General features: G+C 39.2%; 1 protein-coding gene across 5 annotated transcripts in view; it reads right to left on the bottom strand.

The window, feature by feature from the left end:
• SPTLC3 (serine palmitoyltransferase long chain base subunit 3) overlaps nucleotides 1-22,611 on the bottom strand; it is a 333,553-nt gene that overhangs the window by 121,960 nt on the left and 188,982 nt on the right. For all 5 annotated transcript variants that reach the window (XR_010070121.1, XR_010070120.1, XR_010070122.1 and 2 more), the window contains 4 exons: nucleotides 21,441-21,678; nucleotides 10,859-11,225; nucleotides 10,683-10,731; nucleotides 1,841-1,990 (listed from right to left, as the gene is read on the bottom strand). The gene's annotated coding sequence lies outside the window, so the exon portion shown is untranslated. The remainder of the gene's footprint in view (nucleotides 1-1,840; nucleotides 1,991-10,682; nucleotides 10,732-10,858; nucleotides 11,226-21,440; nucleotides 21,679-22,611) is intronic.

Genomic DNA, 22,611 nt, shown 5'->3' with positions numbered 1-22,611 from the left:
TAGAATTTTTCTGTTTCAATATTTCTTTTGGGTCAAAACCAAAATTGTTTAGAAAGGTTTTTTTTTTCCTAAAGAAACACTTAAATCCATTCTAGTTACCATTTTTTTGTTTACCTTTTGAATTTGTCTCTAGAGGGAGAAGATCCCGTAACTGATAGACCATTTTTATAGCGGGAGGCAGAAGTTCAAATTCTTTCCCTGCCAGATTCATAACAGAGATTCTCAGCCCTTTTCTGCAGCAGGGACTTAAACCACTAGATTCCCTGTCTTTCTTTCACTCTGCCACACCGCAGCCAAACAAAATTTTATTCGTGTTCCTCTTAGGAATATTTTTCAGTGAAACAGATGCAGAAGGATACAGAAATAAGTATCGGTTTGGGAAAATAAATTTAGAACTTCCTGAACCTTTTATTCCTCAGAGTTTTGTTGTACTTTCTATTTATAGCGTTTTTGTAAAATAAATATAGCATATCGTAAAATCAGTTATAAATCCATAGAATGCAGCCTTCAAAACTCAATTCTCTTTAACTGAAGGCTATTTAGATATTTTTTTGGAGGGCACTTTGCTGTGGCCCATTAATATTGGGCTCAAATGAGCCACTGAAATACTACATCGCACGGTGTAGGCTCTTTGCTGTAGCTGTCCTGGTGCTCACTCTTAGCAGCTTAAGCTTCGTAAGCAGTAAGATTAATGTCAAATCGATATCAATGAGGCGCTAGCGTTAACCAAAATCTGGAAGAACCCTTGACATAGTCCTTTGGCATTTGCCGAGTTATTCTCCCAAAACTAGAAAAAAACACAACGTGGAGCTTTTCCTGGCACACTATATGGCATCAAGATATTAGCGTAAGCATATATTTTGCGTTCATTAGCTTTTCGCAATTCCCAAGAATCTTCTTATCTAGTGAGATGTCACAGACATTAAGGCTCATTTTCATCTTTATCAAAAACTTGGGTAAAACTGGAGGAATAAACTGCTCAGATGAATAGGCTTGTACTGACCTCTGATGGCTGTGAATGTGTATGAAACGTGGTACTGGATTATTTGTGCTTCCTTAGGAGCTCCAGTGCTCTAATTAAAATAATGTTGACATGAGAAGAAAAAAAGTCTGTTGAGATGGAAACTAAATTATTTATAAGGGAGTCTAGGGATTATTTTTGCTTCACGTTATCATTTTCTTTTGAAAGCATGGTGAAAACGTATACAAGCCAAGTATTTGCAAAAAAGTTATTTCCAATGCAAAGTCTGATTTTCTATCTTTCAGCTGTTTGGAAATTTCAAAAGAAGGTTTTATTAAAACGCTCATTCACCTTACTCCTTCTTTATAAATGAGTTTATCTCATAGGGCAGAAAAGATATGAAACGTGAAAAAACTGTGAAAAAAACTGAGAAGCACATGAACTTAAATCACTCTCAGGATAGTAGAAACTGTCTTGTGATCTTTGAATGGGCCCATCTGGGCCACAAAAAAGGCCAGTGGGGCAGGGGTATAAGCCGCCTTCATTTTGGCAAGATTTTCTCCCAAGTGTTTGTCCCTGAGGCAAAGCCTGAGAATTTCTAGATATTTATCCAGGAATCTTATTAGCAGCAACTTTCAGCCTCCTCAGTGGAAATACCAGTCTTTGTTTAAAAAAAAAAAAAAAAAAAAAAAAAAAAAAAAAGGCAAAATCCCAACATATCGGTCTTGCAAAGATAGCCTAAACAAGCCCCGAAAGCCAGATAAAAGAACTTTGTGGATGAGAGAAACAAGTATGTAGGTTCCCTACGTGCAGGAAGGAGCTGCAAACCAAACACCTATTTGACTATCTGCCAAAGACTGTAGAAAAGAAATCACCTACGTTTTGAGTGAGTCCAAAGGAATCCCATCTCACAAAAGTACAATAGCAGAAGTGGAACACAGTGTATATCATCAAAAATTCTTTTGCGTTATTCAACACCTTTTTCAACTCCATATTCATACTGGCTGCCCCAGGAAATCTGTTCAATCCCTAAAAAAAAAAAAAAAAAGGCAAAAAAAAAAAGCAGCGATCTGTATAACAAAGTCTTTAATATTTTTAAAACACTGTTCCCGAACATTCAACATCATAGTTGTTTGCAGAGATCCAGTAATATGGCATTGGAGTAAATTAATGTTTCATAGCTAATTCCACTAAAGTAACCCTCTGGGAAAGTTGGGATTCAGTGTAGAACCTGGGAGCCCTCTCACTTTCTCATGGTGAGTTAAATGTGGGTGTTCAGCGCACATTGGTTTTCATAGAAGATAGCACCAGAAATATTTAAAAACAAGAGGAGGAAAAAAAAAATGTCTTGGCCTCTATAATCAGTTTGAAAATTCTTTGATCTTAAAATTGAGTCCAAAGTCATTAAATTTGAGAGAAAGATTCCTGTTTGTTTTAGTGGGCACTCATTCAGGTCCTTGGATCTCAAAAGCACAGATGGGAACACGAAACCCGCTACAGAATTTCCATCTTGTTGGACAGTCTGACTTTTCAAAATTTTATTTTGTTCTAACTTTGGAGAAAAATTCATAATTTGAAATACTAAACAGTCTGGCAATTCTGAAATGCCTTTAATAATTTGATATTAAGCCTGAAAATACAGCATAATATTCTGTCAAGAGAAAAAGGAAATGAGAAAGTCAAAAGTAAATCAGAAAATGCAAACAAATCAATTCATTGACTTTTTTTTTGAAACACTTGCAAACGCATCTGTCAACGGTATAGTTGGGATGGAAATAGTCCTGCAAAAAATTATTATTTTGATGAAACTACATTTTTCCAAATGAAATATAAAGGCAGCAGTCTTGGCACAGCAATCCTGATACCCTAGACGTTGCCAAAAGCCTTTCCTGAATTACTGAGGTTCGGTTCCACTGCAGGGAAGGGGCAAGGAGGGTTTTGTGCCAGCTTCTTGCTGTTGATAAAACAAGGCCATTAAGAGACTGTTTCGGTGTTTGGTTTAAATTAGAGGAGCCTCATTACTACCCAGTCTGACTGCATATGAAGACAGGGACCTTAAAGGTTGAACTTGCCAGACAGGTTCTGGATCCTTTTCAAAAGCTCTTGCTAATCACAGCTAGCTGGACCCTGATGCCGAATAAGGCATTTTTACTCAAAAGCACCTAAAGTGGCCATTGAGGAAAAAAAAAACAACTAACTTTGTAGGGAAAACTCCCAGCAAAGTCACAGCATCCTCTCTGCACCTATTTCCATCTTCTTCAAGGCTTTTTAAGCTGCCAGAGAAGCAGGCTTTGGCAAAAATCAAGAACCTCGCCTGCCTGATGTATCAGAGACTTTTGTAGCATGCTGAAATATCACTATTTGTGAGCTTTAAATAGAAGCAGGTGTGATTCTATGTAAGAAAGGATAGAGTAAAGTGGTCATAAAAGAACGTGCTCTTAGCTTGCGCTACTTAGATTTTTGAGAGGTAGGTCGTATTATGCGCTCTAAATTGAGTGAGAAAATACAGCTGGCTTAGTACAGCACAGCACTTGGGTGAAGTCTAAAATCAACAGGAAAAGTACTCATTTGCAGGGGAAGAAACAAAATATTGTGAGTGACTCAAGTCACAATTCCTTTTGCCAGAGAAGCGCTGAAAAGCGGTGGCTGGGTGACACCTGCGGACCTGCTGCTGCACACACAGCAAGCATTGGTGGCTGGCAAGCCTTTGAAATACAGCCTCCTCCCACATCGATATATTTCGACATCCAAAACCGTACCGGTTTCATTTTTTACTTTAACAATAATGGCACGTTAGAGTGTCCTGAGAATACGGCGGGTAACACAGATATATCTACATACTTTAAAATAAAAGACACCATATATACACACACATAAACGTACTTCATCTGTGTTGGTTTTAATTTCTGCCGTGGCTTGGACTGTGCCAGGTGGATGGTGGGTTAACGTGGAGCATCGTGATATAAGACTAGAAATTAAAATGTATGTCTTCAATTACTGGAATGTCCTTAATACTGAAAATTATTTGTACAATCTAAAAAACTAATAAATAGCTTGGGTCAAATAATTGCCTGTTCAAATGACTTTTATGGCAAAGTGTCACAAATGTATTACAGAACCTACAATTCACAGTTCATTTTCAGGGATAGTCACACAATTAGCAGGAAAATTGGCCAATTTATCAAAAATTTGATTATGTTTGTGAGCATTACGCTAAATCCAACTTCTCTGCTCATTTGAACTTTGGTTTCTGAACTGCCACCACTAGCTCAGATTAATGCCCCTTGCAAGAGCGGCTCTGATCAAATCTATAAAACTTTTTGAAAGAAGATGACAAATTTTATTTTACCAATAAGTGGGAAAATAAAACTAAATTCACACTGAATAGAAGATTTTCCAGATTGGTGAGGCAGTAGGCTTTTCTAATCTATGTTGGAAAGGACTTGGCACTCATCAGGTTCTTCACCCTCCTTAAGTAGACAGAAAAATCTTGCTAGTAATATATTTTCTAGAGTATTTGAGATGAAACACCTCAGGCACTTTATTGACCTCAAAATTATGGTCAACCTTTGCGCTATCATAAAGTAAGCCTACATGCTAGAAAGTTCTTTATGATACTATGGTTCTCATCAGGGCACTGGATGCAACTTAACTGGAATGTGGGGTTTTGGGAGATATTTCAAGAGAGGAACGGGTAGACAGATGAACTTTTGGGAAAACAGGTAAGGGATATTTCCAAGTTAGGGAAGCACAATACACTAAGATATCAATCAGTGTTAGCAGCTAAAATAACCCAATTAACTTCTTTAATAGTGTAGTCAGGAAATTCTGGGTGCAGTGGGAATAGAAAGTACATTTTTTTAATTTACAATGTTACACAGACTTTTTGCCATTACACAGTGAAATGAGAAGTTGAGTGGCACAGGAATAGGGTCAGGATCCTGACCTATTAATTCACATTTGACAGAGAAAAGAAAGAAATAAGAATCATGGGAAACTGAGTTTGTCTACTTAAGTGCAGGAGAGTCAGAAAATCTCAGGGTGCCACCCTGGGGTGGAAGGATAAATTGGGCAGAGATATCAAATACTGTTTTTATATTACACCTGCTTCAGTAGAGAGCAGATGACAGCGGCACAGGAAGCCCACAGCTGGATAAGCACTTCAGAAATACCCAAACCTGAACAGGTACATCTGGTAAGGAGAACAGCAGAACACTGCCACACACCGGTGAATCAAATCGAAATACACAATTGAGTGATGAACTAGGAGAAGGAGGAAGATTGCTTACCTATGGGAAAAGATAAATTACTTCCAAGAGAAGTATTGTACCATCAGTATTGTGATCTTCGTACCAGCGTAACCTAGGAATGCTGCAGTTAAAACGATTTATTCATTGCTAAAGATGCGCTGGGGTAATTAGCACGCACGAGGTTGTGTCAGGTTTTTAAAAAAAAAAAAAAGACAAAAAAATAGATAGCAATGTCAGAGCCCTTCAGTTGTACTGTGAGATAAATTTAGCAAAGTCAGCCTTAGGCAGATGTGTAGCACTGATCTTGTAAACTGAAGTGTCTAGCCTTCGCTATGTTTTACCTCAGGAAAGCTAAGGTGTATTAGTTACCCTGAGGTTAAAAGGAAAAAAAAAAACCCAAACCAAACCGCAACAAAGAAGCTGCTTCAGCCATAGCAAAGACAAGTAGTCAGTTTAATTTATCGTAAGGTAAGCAGAAAGCTTGTGCCTAGATAAGAATATAGCACTGGCCTTACATACTTGGCCAGAGGCAACTACCTGAAGTGTCACCTTCCCCTTTGGTATTTGCAGTGACATAATCCACATTTGTTACCTTGCTCAAATAAACTCATCTGTCTTGAGACACGAAAGCAAAGCCGCCTTCTATTTTGGTTTTGAGGTCAAAGGCAAAGCTTGGAGAAGGTTACTAACGGAATCAAACATATTCAGAATCGCTGGGAAACCGTTCTGTTCTATTAAAAAATGGGTTTGTTTTTGCTCCCATATTTCCGAGGGGTTTTCTTTTGCTTCTGTTGAACATAATGTAGCTCTTATCTTATTCTGTTTAAGCTGTTTTACCTTTCCCTTGCCTTCAACACAAACTGATACGCCAATTCCCGTTTACAGATCCCACTCCAGATCGCCTCTGAGAATGAAGTTATTTATGCAGGACAGTACCTGTGCCTTCCTCTGAGGTTAGGGATCAGTCCCTTTTCCCCAGGAGCTTCTGGAAGTGAATATCCTCAAGCAGCAGCAGCCAGCAATTTCAAAAATGGGTCATTTAAATTAAAGGGAAAAATCCAGGCTTTATAGATTAAAATGGAGGCAGAGTCACAAAATTCATATTAAATATAACATAAAATCAAAACCAGAATAGACCTTTTCTGTTATAATTTGCTGACTAAGCAACAATAAAACCTTACATAGCAAAAAGGCCAGCTTCTCTTAAAAACAGCATACAATCTGTCAGGCATCTCCCCTGAATCTGAATAACCTTTTTCTTCTATCCTTTCAGGGGCCTTGTGTTCAGGTCAGACTCTTTATTAGCAAGCGGGAAATGAGGATTACTCCTGTCCTAATAGTTGCATATACCAAGACCGGAATGCCTTTCCAACAGAACTGTTCATTGAGTTTGGACTGACACCACGAGATTCATCTCCTACACAGATTGCAAATATTTTTGCGTATCAAGGGTCACATCAAAGAGCAATTTTGATCCTCTGCTAGGAGGTACAGAATTTATATTTAATAAATTCTGCCTGTGTGATTTGAAAACTCTCAGAAAGTTACAACTTGAATGGCAGCCATTCAGCTCACAGTGAGATCTGTAGGGATGTTAACAAGCCGGCCTACCCCAGCTGGTACCCTCGTCCTTCCAGCTGTAGCAGTTCGGTATCAGCTGAACCTTATTTAGAACATAATATTAATCTGCTGATGATAACATATGGGATAAACGCATTACAATCAGAAACCGCCACAGTCTAAGCCAAATTACAGAGGCAAAAAAAACAGCACAGGATTTCAGAATATGAGACTTATGATTATCACATGGAATGCAGTGGTCAAATCCTTGGTGTCTGCAAACAATTTGAATCTCTCCACTAAAGCAATCCTGTGTGTCAAATATTCACAATGGATGTCTGCCACAAAACGCGGCAAACAAATCACATTAGTGCAGATCAACCAGTATAGACTTCTGCTCCATTATTACTAGCTATTTGGACACCTTTCTTATAGTTCAGACATCATTTCCCCTCTCCCCTTTACTTTTTACAACTGTCTGTTATCCAGTCGTGAGATTTCACTGACCTACGAAAGAACATGTGACAGAACTTAAAGACAGAGAAAGATACAAACTTAATTTACACCCATTTAAATTACATTAGAATTAACAAGTGACCTTTTACTTCGCTCTAATTTTTAATTGAAATTCAATCTATTTGTACTCAGAGGAACTTGTTGGGTGTGATTTTCAACACTGGCTCAATTTTTGCTAGCTTTAAGCATAATTGGCCTCAGCAGGGATAAAAAAAAAGGCAAGCCAGGGAGCTCTCGAAAATTGCAGTTTGTGCCAGATAAAAACACTGATAATATTTCCATTGAATTCACTGTGGTTCGGAACAGCTAGTGGTGGTAGCAATACTCGAGGGGCTTACAAAATCCCTCCCCAAATACCCAGGACCACGGTACCATATCAAGGGTTCTCCTTTGTGTTATTGTCACCTGGAAGAGAGATAACACGTGCTCAAGCATTACACTGAAGACTGTGGTAAACGGGGGAGCCAGTATTTCAACTATTTTGTCTCTATCTACTAAAAAGATCTGGAGACAGACAGCAGACTGAAGTTACCTCCTTTGTACTGGGAACTAAGCCCATCTAAATGGCCCCAGATGTAAGAAAGGTACAAAATCAGTTCAGAATAGAAGTCTGGCAGAATACCTCAGATGGCAAAGATATACTGGCTCAGACCCTGATCGTGAATGGCAACGACATGCAATTCATCAAATCGTAAGTCTGGATCAGTAGATCTGTGACAACAAAAGACCCAATTATTGACTGTGTCAGTTAATGATAAGTATCATGTGTAAAAGGTTTTTAATAAGACCCAATAATACACAAAATATAAGCATCCACGATATCTAATCCAAGCTTTACACTAAGCCAAATATGACTGTGATCTTCACTAGTATTTTCTTTACAATATATACCTATAGATCTACACGTACATAATATGAAGGTGTCATACAAGTCCAGGGACAAGCTAGTCTTCTCTTCTACACTGACATACGTGTTGAGATCAGCTGCATATTTGCTCTCCCCAAGCAGTGGATCAGCGCTGAATCCACCATTTGTGATGGCAGCTGGCAACATAGTCCTGCAGTACAGAGTTGTTACTTGTGAAAAGGCACAGAAAACCTCTGTAAAACTAGTAACAAGCTGATGATAAAGCCCTGCCTGCATCCCAGGTGTCTGCAGCGCTCCTAGGACCCATTTTCACATGCGTAGTTTTCCTTCATAGCGGACTTACGCTCAGCCTGAATTTAAACTGTCCACAAACACCATCTGCCCCTGCAACGAGCGCTGTACTTGTTCCTTTCTGGGCTACCGGCAGCCCACACTGGGACCTGGAAACCAAGCACGTTGCTGTGCAATCCAACAGATGGCTGTCTTGCATTTCTTTCCATTAACAATCACATTTGCTATAGAGAAACAACTGGCACTGTTCCCTGGAATCTATTTCCCATCATGATTCTACATGATTTCGCAAAAAGAAGGAAGAAGAAATTCCCTAAACCCTTCCACCTTGTATATGGCGAAATTTTAACTATGACATGACTGGTGCACTGTTTAAATATGAGACTGCTATATAAAACATTCTTTTTTTTTTTTTTTTCTCATTAGGCCTCATTAGTTACTATACCAGATTTTTTTCTACTTTTATTTCAGCCTTTTCAGTCTACCTACGCTCAGCAGAATTAAAACAATAAATGCACACAGATATAATCATCATCCAGCATAACTAGGTAAGAGTACCTGGTCTACACCACCTAGGAAATCAGAAAAATGATCCAGCAGTTCTACCTGTCCTTCAGAATCTTTAAGTCGGTAATTATTTATAGATCCTAAGTAGACGTGGCTAAATACCACAAAAAATAGTGAATCATTTTGTCATAAGCACTGTCGGCTCATTCAGTTATTATTTGTGGCTCGTTATTATTAACTGCACATGCATATCTGCATGACAAATGCTTTTAGTCCTGAAGATGTTTATGAATCCTAAATACTTCACAAATAGTCAGCGAATAATTATCCATGCTGAAAAATAGTATTGCAAGTCATTACGCGTTAGATGGTTTTGGTTATTTTCTCATTAAATTATCTAACCATAGTGTAGAAACAGAAGACTTGCCTAAGCAGGCAAATCAAAAGCCTGAAAAAATATCAGATTCTTAAAGAAATAGTAGCAGCAGATATTTCATAAAACCCCTTTGTAATACATATATATATTTATTGGCAAGAGTTAGAAGAATTTTTGAGCAATTAACACATTCATAGAAAACCTGACCAGTTCAGGAACAGGACAAAAGGAAAGAAAGATTAATCATTTCAATAGTTCATCAAGAATAATTTTGAAACCCTTCTAGTCTGGACTTAAAGATTCACAATTAATCACCATTGTCAGAGGAAAATCCCCCCTGTTCTTTAGGATTTAAAATAAATTAGACTGCATTCCGGGCAACTCCATTGTTCAACAGACATAATAAACACAAGTTGAAAGAGTATTTAGATCAGATTAGTGGACAGAAGAGCTAAAGACAAGCTGAAACATACGGCTTACAGATATTTGCATAGATACCAGTTTTAATTCAATTCTGCCTGTATTCACATTTGCGGTTGGCGTTCCCCAGGGAATATGCATATCAGACATATACCAGCAAATATTTCTGTAGTGGTCACTTGAAAACGTATCAACGTTTCTTCTTCATCACCCTCTGCCCACAGAAGACTTTGTGGAAGAATACTCCCTGCTCCATTCTGAGTGCCTTTGCCAAAAGCAGTAATATTTTGGATTTGAAACACATTCTTGGAGCTTCATGGAATTTGCACTCCTTTATATGCTGGGGTCAAAAAATAGCACGCTTTCTTTTCTTAGGAAATACACATAATGCAATATGAAATGTAGACTTTAGGAAGAGAACCCAGAGAGAAAAATAAGGACATAGGACAATACAATAGCATTTTGTCATTAAAATTCTTATCATTTTGGTGAGATTATTTGACCAAAGCTGAAAACCAGTTAGGGGTTGAATTCTATTTTCAATTATTTATGGTTTTTACATGAACTTACTCAAAAAGTAGACTGTCTAGATTAAAATTCTTTTTAAAGTAAGTATTTCTGGTGGAAAACAACGTAACCAACCCACATAGAAAAATAGTTACAAATTCACTATTCTAAGATAAGAACTAGAATCCCGATTAAAATTTTTAGGGCTCAGCCGTTAAGAGACTGGAAACACTATCACATGACTAACATGTCAAATCAAATAAACTATTACTCCTCTGAACAGATATCAAAAGGAATTTACAGCTCAAAGTTATTCAGGTAATAATTCTAAGCAACAAATAAGTTTGGAAAAAAAACACTGCTAATTTCAAAACAGAACAGAGAAATAAAATTTATCAAGTAGAATTTCTGCTGTTACTCACTTACCATAACACACCATTCTTCGGTATGCAGTTGCTGGGCTTACAAAACTGCGCTATCAGAGGAAAAAGAATAATGATGATAAAGCAATACGTAAAAGGCTTGATTTTTTTCTGTCATAACAGAAAAAATATCTACAGTTACTTACTTTGGGCAGAGTTCACATGGTATCAATTCCTCACCTTGCTTTTTCCTTCTCTTTTGGTAGGGGATCTTTTTGACATTGTAGAGGCCAAACACGAACATAAGGCCAGCGGATGAGGCGAGAATCACAGAGGAAGAGGCAGGTGAAAATTTTGCAGAATGTCTTTGCCTGGAGTCTTTCACCAGACCCCCGTCTCCCCGAGTTGCCAAAGATTGTGAGGAAGATGACGAAGAGCATGGACCTCGACAGCCCACCAGGATGGTCAGTCACTCAGAGGAAGTCTGTTGCTTGTAGTACACTCACGTGCTGGTGAACAAGAACAGGCAGAAGACCAGGGATGTGCCACTGATTGTAGTCATGATATCCCTGAGGTCCCTTTGTTCCATGCACCCCGACACTTCATCCTGAAACAACATTTGGAAACAGGAGAGCGAACAAGAAGCCCCTGGGTCAAACAGTATAGCTATTTTTATAATCTTATGCTCCCCTGAATGGAGCTCGCATTTCTTCTGCAAATGCGGAGAAGACAGTCTTGCCTTTACTGGGACGCCTGTGTGTATTTTTTGAAAACACATACCGCACAGCAGGTTTTTCATCTGCAATAATCAATGGCCAAGTATTTTTGCGTAGCACTAAAAAGAAATCAATGGCCAAGTTCTTACTGGAAAAATATCTAGCCCACATTATATGACAGCAGAATATATTGAACGGCAGTAAATTTGTGAAGTGAAACAACCACAGGTAAATTGTTCCTGGTCCAGTATTTGACACAGCTCGTAGCCTAAGGGGAAGTTCTATGGTTTACGTAAGTCCTGGCACAGTAGGGACTCCAAAAGCAAATGCCAACACAATCTTTGCTGAGAAGCAATCTCTTTTCAGACTCTCTGCAACTCTTAAAATCCACAGTCCTATTATCTTGCATACAGCAGCCTTCTTTCCTGTGTGACTTCTTTTTATTTATTTACTTTTTCATTTTTTAAACAGAAGACTCTTTTCTAGTGCCAAGATGCTGGGAATTGCCCAGACTGCTGGATTCTGCTGAATCTGTGTGACCTCTTCACAGACGCTCATCTCCATATCTGGCTGCTACAGCGATGGATAGTCAGTCCCTCATCACAAGCAGGCCAGCACTCGCAGGCAAATGATCACAGCCAGGTCTCCTTAACATGCTCCAAGGTTACCTTGGCGTTTAGATGAAACTTGAAAATCCCTAGCAGTCAAAAATAACTTCTTGCATTGGCTGTGGAGAAGAGTGACATTCTGCCAGTCTTTCCTGTAAGTGCATTGAAGAAGGCACTATGGAGAGGGGCACTATGGGATGTTGCCAGGACCCCTATCTTGTGCAGCCAACAAAAGGAATCAATATGAGTACTTATTCATTCAAGTCTTGGTGGACATTATCAAGCTCCTTCTAAGCAGGCTGCATTTCATATTTACAGCTAGTGCATTCATAATGGAGCTATCAAACCTTTTATTGTTACTTTAATTTGCTTCCTCATCAGTTTGGCTAAAACTTGGGATTTTTCCCTGCAGTCTCCATCCTTTCTTTTATCAAATTGCCTCCTGCTTCAGAATATTTTAACTTTCTATGTTTCTGAGTTGAAGCTAGTGAGACCTGATGATCTGGCAGGCAAAGAGACTACCACTGCCTTTCTAGGTATGGAGAGAACATCTCATGCTATGGTAAAGTCTTCAAGAGAGTGCTCCTCACTCCTGGAGCTCCAGAGTTTCTGCAGTCACTCACAGCCCTGCCCAGGAACTAGCTTTCCTTTTAGGAAATTCTTCACAGTTTTTGATATTGGGGATGATATGCAGACTGCATTCCTTGACCTCCTCGTCATGATGCAGCAGCTGCAGCAGACCATTGTCACAGGAGCCGATTTAAAATGTGCAAGAGAGATAGATATGGTTCGCCTACATGACTGCACACTTATCTCTCTGCTCATTTTTAGCTTCTATGAATAGATTTTTCTCTACACGTACTTATGCTTGGCTATTTCAGATTTACTGACAAACCACAGGAATCCTATTCCTAGATACAAAATGGTCTTGGAAGATTCTCATGGTGCCCACAACCAGTAGATCTTCAGCAATAATTAAATGGGTGAAGACTGCATGGATTATTTCAGAAATTGGGTAGCAGACAGGGTCTGTGTGACAGAGAAGTCTTCTAGTGACTGTTGTCACAGGAAAGAAGTAGTTTGTACGTAGTTTATCTCTCTTTCTGTAGAGGTGCAGGAAGATCAGAGAGACCTATACCCAGTTAGGTTAGCTTCATAAAACCCTTATCCTTCCTTAAACAGAAGAGCCGTTCTGGATCTCTCTTTCTGTACTCCTCTAGAGAGGACCACTGGACAACAGAAGTAACAACCGTAAATACAACTGGAGAAAACTTCCTATTTACTAACTGGAGTATGTACATAAAATATCTTTAAGCAAGTCATACTTTATAAAATTATGTTGATATAAAAACCTAACTTTCACACACTGAAAACAAGAAAAAAAAAGGGAGAAAAACAGTATGGAAGAGAAATCACACACACGACAGAAAAAAATTCTACTATTATGTTGAGTTCAGTAGCAATAATCATTGTCATAATTTCCTCCTCCTTTGCTTTACTATTTGTCTTTTTGACTATCATGCCCCCAGATTGAACAGCACATATGAAGAGCACATGGGCCATCCTCTTCTCTAAGGACTGTCTCATAAACGGGCAGGTGAAGCGATTATTAAAACCTCACTAGAGGTTCTTTCATTTAAGGCTGTGAACAATAAGAAATTGCCTGTGATTGTAGGAGGTACATGCTTCATTGCTATGACAGATTCACTATAAATGTTAATTATTCCCAGCCTTCTAACAGAGCATGCATGTATGCAGCTGATCAGATGGGAGCCTGCCCTCCTACCATTCAGTTCAGTTCCACATACACCGATTAATTTCTAAAAATATTCTCTCATGTAAGCCATGTTCTCTCTCGGATTTTGCTCCTGCGAATGAGGCATCTCCTTATTCCCAAGCCTGCTGTGATTTTTATCAAGCTAAACTTGATAAAACAATCTTCAGACTAGTTTCAGATGAGAGACTAGGATAGTTTTAGGTTCATTAATGCCATTGTTATTAAGCTAGACAATAAAAGGACAATGAGGGATGGTAACACTGTGTTATTAAAATGATTTGATCTTCCCCACTTGACCTTGGATTTTGTTGCTGAGACCAGGATATGGACAAAAGACAACCTCATAGAAATAAAGAACAGCAACTGTCTGTAAAAAAACCATTATGAATATCTTTGTCCATCCAGCCACTTACTGGAAAAGTTTCTGACTGAAGGTTCTCACTTTCCTGACTGAGTCAAGGGGCTGACAGGGAAACACAGGCCCTTGAATCCTGGTAAGAGTCAAAATTATCCCCATAGAAGCACATATTAAATGAATTTGCTGAGGTAAAAAAGTGTTTCCAGGAGGAAGAAATGCCAATGCTCCTCATCACACCTGGCATCCTTTAATCCCTTTTAGAAGAGATCTGATTAAAATTAAATATAGAGATATCCCAGCTAGAAGCTGACACAGACTGCTGGAGAAGCTTATTCTCTAGATTAATATAAAATTAGCAGTTTCTTCATTTCTAATGGTTGACTGTGTAGTCTACTTCTTCCAAAGTCAGTGATAAAGTACATATTGACTACAGTGGAGCAGAGCTAACTGGACTACAGCACTGCTCTTTAGCAAACACCAGTCATACATAATAAAACAACACAGGATAGTTTACAGCTCAGACCTGGACAGGGACACAGAAGATCTAGATTCACCTCCCAGCTCTACCTTAAAGTTCCTGTGTGACTGGAAAAAAAAGCCATGCCATCCCTCTGTATCAGAGTTGCCAGATAAAAACCAGAGCAAAGAAGCCTTCCATCCCTTGTCTTGATCTAAACGGGATAAAGAAGATTAGAAGATTTATCTCAATCTCCTACCTTCCTGAGCACCATACTTGTAGGAACATAGTGTAATCATGAAGTGCTCTTGTATGCATTGGAGCCCATGGGCACAAGCCTAAAACTAATGAGACTGATACCAAGTAAAGGGCTGTTGGAGCTCATGCTAACAGGGCTGCTATCAGACATGTTGCTCTGGGAGCCATCTCATTCTGTAAAGTTGCACAGAAACCCCTGATTTAAACACCTGCAAAGCAGAAGCAGCTGAGCTGTGACAGCAGAAAACTTTAAACACTCTGATGCAGTTTTCCAAGAAAACAACGCTGGTATCTCCCCTCTATGCTGTAGCACTGACATATCCTTTGTTAAAAGACAGGATATCCTTCATCTCTCTCTCCGAGTACAAATGCCTTACAAGTCAATTCTGTGGTTAATGTAAGCTGACAAAAGGAGTTTTATACACTGTGCAACAATACCCACTGCCACTCACTCGAAGAGAAGCTGCTTCAAGAGCAGCCTGCTCCTGTGTGAGACAACTACTGCCTTGCCAAGCAGAACAGATGACTTGCAGTGGTAACGCTCTTTCCTGCTTTAAGTCCCTCAGCTAGAGCGTTAACTTCTATCTTGTGGCACGTTTGAAGATTAATCGGTATCTTAGCCTGCAGTGGTCCAGCTAATTTACATGCAAACACACTCTGCGGAGAGCAGAGAGGCTGAAGGAGGTGGGAGGGGAAAGCTGGTGGGCTTTGAAGGAAGTGCAGCCTGCTAATATCTGCAAAAACTGAACAAGAAATAGATAAAACTAAATGAGAGATCTATTAAAAATAAATTAATTGCATCTGCAAATGAAATTAAATCTAAGATAATCACTCTAATAGCAGTGTCTCTGGTGAGCACTAATGCTTAATTTTTTCTTATATTTGATGAAGGCATCTATTAATTAAAGACATTTATACAAGGTAGAGGCTTGACAGGAATACTCCGTGTAGCTGTTCTTAAGGGAGCTGCTTCTGTTAATCAGTTATTTTAGAAGAAAATGCCTCTACTCTATACAACGAAGGCAGGACTGTACTTCAGTAAGTCTTCTTTAGGGCCTGTGCTATCTAAATATCCTCTGTGGCTAGAATTGGATGGAGTACGCTGCTTTCTACAGATGATATAATACACTTTTCCTTCGCATTGTTTAGTTAGCTTGTACTGAAAATAAATCACCTTATCCTCCTGCTCCCTTTGGCCCCCCTTTTATTGTTAACCTTTAACCGAATTGTTGAACATCCATGTACAAAAGCGGATGATCTGATAAGTATGAGTGTATCGCACAAATGAGGAGGACAAAGCTAAACACACATTCAACAGTGGGTATGAAAATATTATCGGACTTTCAAGCAGGGACAAACCAACACCATGTGTCATTAACGAGACGATTCAAAGGAATTTTGAAGAAGTTATGATTCTATTGTCCTCCAGTACTGAGAAGGAAAAGCACAGCACGTGTAAAAGGAATTGTTAATTATGCAGCCCTCTGGGGCACTAACTTTTTCAGGATTTTCCTCTTTGTTTCACCACCACCTTTATTCCTTTCTTTTTTTTCCTCTCATCTTTTCAACACAAGCAGTGCTATGAAAACAGAGAGGATTAGAAGTTGTCCCTGACATATTTCATTGTAAGGTTGTTGGTTTTGTCTTTCTGCATTTGTTAGTTTGAATTCTGTATGAGGCACCTGTTGGCTGTTGAGAATAAATCAACAGGAAGGTCACAAATGGCTTTGTATTGTACGCTCGCCTTTTTACGCCTGTTGGGAACTCACTGCTTTGCTATACAGGAATAAAGGCTGGAAAGGTGGCCAACCATGCTGTTTAACACTATTTCATTATGCGAATTGTGTGTGAATCGTGTAGGCTCCTCGAACAAAAGTTAATCTTGAAGTCCTGTTGCTAATATTGTCATAATTAACTCAGGCTAGCGACGGCAGGAGTCTCAACTCATGATACCAGTTAAGTAAGCTATAGTTAAGCTTATCTACCACAGCTATTGCTATGTTGCATGGAGACAAACAAGCACTGTGAAAGGGCACTTAGAGAAATAAACAGGGAAGGTGATATACGGCTGTGGCTTTCCGAAAGCTCTGAGAAAAAGGCCTGGCTGTGCAGTCCATCATGCTTGGTAAGTCAAGGATGAGTGGCACGAAAGCAAGTGATGAATATGTTAAATTGCTAAAATGTGGAACAAGGGGACAGCCTAGGAAAAGTGACTTTGACTTAATGATATTTTTTTTTTATGCTACTGGTACGATATAACACTGTGACTGGCCATATAGGAACAACATAATAAATGCTGCGAGGCCCCTCCCTTTTTGAATCCAGCTGCAATGCAGCCAAAGGAGGGGGCAGAGCTGAAGTGAACTCTGGAGTAAGGAACATTTTATTTTTTTTTTTAAGAAAAGGGAATAAAATGCATTTTAACACGACTTGATATACATTATGGCTCATGAGAATGTCCAGTTTCTCATGCCCTTTAAAAGCTACATCTGGGCTTTACAATTAGATCTGTTTCTCGGCAACACTGCCCATTTCTTTAACTCTGCAGTATATATATACAAGACTACAGCACTCGCCTGAGGAACGGCACACTAACTCAACGACCTCCTTGGAATAGGGAGGGAGAGGGATGCAACCCTTTCAAGCCCAGAAGCCTTTCTCCCCTGGCATTCAGCTCTGCAGGCACTCATGGCCCCTTCCCAAGAAGCTGTACCTCTCCTATGAAAGAACTCAGCACTGACGAGGCCAGAAAGAGGAGGCAAGGGGATATCGTGCACCAGTCCCTGTCCTAAGTCTTGCTTATGCATTTTGATTGAATGTTACTAAATATCTAGGACTTTCCTTGCCTTCTGAATTGCCCAAATAAAACCATTCCTTCTTCCTTTCTTTTGTATGACCCCCAGAATCTTGATTTTTTTTTTAATTTTTTTTTTTATTTTTAAAGATACATACTATGGATATATTCACAACATTTTAGGTCTGTGGCCAGTTAGATCTCCTTTTCTTTTCATTAGTAAAAGATACATTTACAGTTAGCTCTGTACTGTTTTCATCAGATTGTGTGTTTGATTAAATATTTCTTTTCCTCATATTTTTTTCAACCAAACCTGCAACTTGGAACTGCAGCCAACACCAAAGTCAAAGCACAGCCAGAACATCCTTTCTTGTGCAAAGTGACAGCATTAAGAGTTCTGAGTTAAATTGATTCCATGCTGAAGCTCATGGCAAAGCTTCCACTGGCTTCAGTAAAGGTAAGACTTTTCCCAGTTATTTCAATATATGAAGAGACAAATGTTACAGTTCAATCTACCTTAATCTTGCCTAACTTTAAGGAACATTCAAATTACAGGTAATTACAAATGTCAGGCAAAACCCCCTCAGTTTCTCACCCAGAAGGATCGTTTCAAATGTTGGTCTTTTTTCCATACAGACAGAGACTTTCCAATTCCAATTTTACAGATGCTGTACGTACTAGTACAGTAGGAATATGTATTTTGCAGCTTCAAGTGATTATTCCAGTAATAATCAACTAAGAACTCCTCAACTTTTAGCACTTACCCATCATTAACATATAGCATGAATTGGCCTGTTCCCCAGACACTTCATTTAACAATAAATTCTGATGGATACCTACATACTGAACAGCAAAGCAGAACAGACAATAGAAAAAAACCCCGAACTATCAATCTGTCTCTAAACGTTGGTGGACTGGCATTATTAATGGTTTTTTCGGTTCCACTGATGGGCAGCATGCTGCAAGAAACATGCAGTGCCAGCTCACCAGCTCATGTAATTTGCCATCTTTCTGAAGAAGTTAATAGATCTATAAAAAGTTTTCCCCCCAGGTGAGAATCTGACCCAACGTTTAAGACGTGACACTGCTTTGATAAACTTGCAATATAAAGAGGACGGTGGCACAACAGGCAAAAGCCTTGTTGTGAAGGCAGGAACAGAGACAACTGTAGTCTGTCAGCACAGGTGAAAGAAGAGGGGCTGAAGAACAGAGTAATAGTGATAAGTACCAGAATTTGATTTCAATAGCCAGAGAAGACTGAGATTTTTTTGCTGGCCATTTTACAATTCTCTCGCTTGACTTGTTTACCGATGGAAATGTTTGCCAAGAAACTTTGGAAAAATAGTGACATATGAACAATCTGTTGCGGCATATTGTAGTGGTGTTGTTTGTGCTGCTATAGATACTAAGCTTTTAGCATTTTCGTAATTTGTCTTGAAAAAGCTGGAACTTGGCATGAAATTTTTGGGTGCCTCTATCTTCAAGTCAGATGGTTTTCATATTTTTTGTTACATTTCTGTAGATTTTTTTTCTATGTGAAGAAAAGCCTGAAGATATGCTGTGTCAAGGAAAAGGAAAAAAATGTGCTCAGTTGACGACAGAAGCAGAAGGTGGGAAAAAACCCCAAATGCATTGCAAAATGAGGAGAAACAGGTGCAAACTTCTTTTCAAGGTGAGAAGAGTGTTTACAGGACACTCACAGGTCTTACGTAACTGCAAAATTAATCAGGCTATGCAAAAAAGGCCTCGGGATTTTTACTTTCTTTTGGTTTCAGATCTTACGATGACGATTTACCTCAATGCTAGTCTTTTGTACAGGACAGTAGCTTGACTCAAATCCTGGGGTTTCAGTGTGCTCATTCAATGGACTCCATAAAGGTCAAATCAGCACACTGAGGGAAGTATAATCTTCACGTATTTTAACTGTGAACACAAAATGTGTACAAGAAAGCGCAAGGGCGAAGAGCTGTACAAGCAGGTCAAGAGAGAACAAACTATGCCATCAGCAACATCACCAAAAAGGCCTGAACAAAGGAAAACATGTCTCCTGCTTCTCTCTGAGCAGGATGCTTTAGCTCTGCCGGCCTAACGCTGACCTGTAAAATACATTTCCATTCCATGAGAAGCCTAGATCAGAACCTCCTGTTCCAGTACTTGAACTGCCATGTGGCTCCGCTGTGGTGGGACAGAGAACTACCTACCAGAAACGTGGATTGTACACGCACAGCAGATGGATGTTGGAAAGAAGTCTAGAGAGGAGCTGAAGAACAGGGAAAGAGAAAAAGGGAACAAAGCCCAAACAATATTATTGATGAGTAATCCAACAATAAGGAGAAGAAAATGCCATGTAAATATTGGCCATGAGGGAAGCTGGGAAGTGATAAGTGTGGCCAAAATACTGGTGTGTGTTATTCGATTTAGGAGTCTTTCTCATCACTTGCTAGGGCTCTCTGCATGTGGGTAGTTCCCACTACTACTAAATGCATATGAAATATTAAGTTTCAGTCAGAGGAACAAGACTCTGTCCTCCCCCTCCCTGAACTAGAGCCCACACAGGACATCCTACGCTCCCTGCCAGGCGTCATCCTAAACACAGTGAAAATCTCATCTGACACATGTAAGATTAATAAGGCATTTAGCTAGTGTTATGGAAGTCTTCGCTGCTCTAATGTCATGTCTTATCACAATTCTGCAACAATTTTCTTGACACTTTGAACTTTCCATAGGTCTTTTTGAGGGAGGAGGCGGCTGAAAGAGGAGTATTACAAGTGCTGTTGATGAACCTGTTAACAATGCTTGATCTGTGCAACTTGGGCAAGAAAATACATAGATAATTCTATTTGCTTTTAACATTTTGACTTCTGTAGTAGTTTAACCGGTGGATGCATGGAAAGTTCTTTACAGCAGCTTTAAAATTGGTCAAAAATAACCGAAAAATTAATTCAAGATAATGTGGCTAGAGAGTTGGTGAGATTAAGTGGGATTAGACATGTATATGTAACATGAGGTATAATCCATCAATGTTTGTATGGAGTGAGTAATATCCTTTATTATATTACCTGAGAAATATATATCCATATCTATGTATAAATTATAACGAGACATTGACGCATGTATTAGAAACAATTACGAACCAAAAGAACAATGGCTAGCCCAGACCTCGCTGACGGTTATTAGAAAGAAAATTCCCCCTCTGGGAATTTTATTCCACAATTTATCTTCTAATTCGCTCTTCAGGAGCTCACATCAGCCACTGTTGCATGCCGGTTACCTACTTATGGGCCTCTAGTACTATCCTGCAACATGACTTCTGTGTTCTGATGTTCCCCCCATCAATCCCTGTCCTGCTGTCTCATACTATGAAACACAAATTACCCGTAAAAATGATAATTCTCTTATTAGTTTTAAAGGTCAAATCAAATGAGGTGGAAAATAAGCAGTAGTGTGACATATAATTTACATAATTGCCACAAAACCACTGTACTAAAGCGGTGTGGGGGGAAAAAAAAAAAATAAAAAAATTATAAAATCAAGCTTCAGTCTGAAGAAAAGCCAATCAGCCAGATTTGCAGCGAGAGTAAAGTGGAGCTGCACCACCGACATATGAACTGCATGAGCAACCTGACGATGCCCACCACATTCGGTTCTGAATTTCCTCTCCTCTTTTTTCCTACCCTTTTCCCCCAATTATACAGACACACAACGAGAAAGGGGAAATGAGAGATATTTCCCACCAATCCTGGATTTTAAACTGATTTGTTTTCTACATCTGGAATGTAATTTTCAAGGTCATTACATAATCACACTACCCTTGAGTGAAGAGGTAGACATAAAGACAACATTGCCATTCCTACCTGATGTCCCAAATGGTGTCGCACACTGGAGCTAACAAGGTGTGAGCAGAGTCCGTGTTAGGGGCCTGCCAGTCCCTAGCATCCCCGCTGCTTTTCCCTTGCCTTGGCGCTCAAGACAAGCAGGTGAAGGACTTCCTTTGGCTTTCAGACGAAGGTGCTGCCAGCACTGCCTTTCTCCTCCAGGGCTCACTAGCATGGGCATGGTCTGTGGATCCTGCTTCTCCTTAGGACACGTTTCCTGCAGGGATAAGCAGGAGCTTCAAATACATAGGGTACAACAACACAGACCCCAGTGGAGGACTTGCAAAAGCTGAAGCAGTAGCCGATACGCTTGTACGAAGAGGAATGAAACTCACCTTGTAGCTTAATAGTGATATCCTAAAAGCCCTCACTTACAGAAAACAGACCATGGATAAACGTAATTTGAATCCATTAAACAAAAAAAAAAAAAAAGAAAACCAAACCAAACCCACCACAATTAAAATCTGAGCTATTTAAAAGCAAACTTAGGATTTCTTCTAATGCCCTGATACTGCCTGCTCAAACTGATTAAACACGATGGCTGGGTTTAGCTGATGATTTTAGAGGCATTTTATAAGGAATTAGATAACTCAAAAAACTGGTAATAAGCTTGACACCTGCTCATTTCTCTTCAGGTTTAGGGTGCATCCCTCTCCTCTGTCTGCCTCGCGCACAGTCATTACAGTAGGCTTTCTGCTTGGTGCATCTGACAGCTGACACAATGATGCTTATTTCTGAGATGAAGACATAAAGTTGTCCCTATTTGTGTCAACGAACTATTAATTCCAACTATATTGCTCGTTACTGTGACTCAGTTTATTAGTATATCCTCTTGTGTTCTTATATCTTAATTTACATGTATTGTATTAACCATGCATATGATTATTTTGGCTCTTATTTTTTTTAAATATTGCAAAGCCAGTCTTAACTTTACTTTGATTAATTAAGGTTGATCTTACCTTAAAATAATTAAGCTGACAATAGCTGTCTACACAGAAGAAAAATGGAGTAGGATATTGAGGAAAAGATGTTTTATTATATTATGTCTCCATTTTGGATTTATAACCCATTTCATTTCATATCATATATATTTATCATCTTGGTTCTTAATAGAACTTTTTAATCAGCAGAAGTGAGAGAGATCGCTTAT

Source organism: Chroicocephalus ridibundus, chromosome 3 (assembly GCF_963924245.1).
Source record: "Chroicocephalus ridibundus chromosome 3, bChrRid1.1, whole genome shotgun sequence".
Taxonomy (NCBI): domain Eukaryota; kingdom Metazoa; phylum Chordata; class Aves; order Charadriiformes; family Laridae; genus Chroicocephalus; species Chroicocephalus ridibundus.
This window is presented reverse-complemented; position numbering and strand designations above follow the sequence as displayed.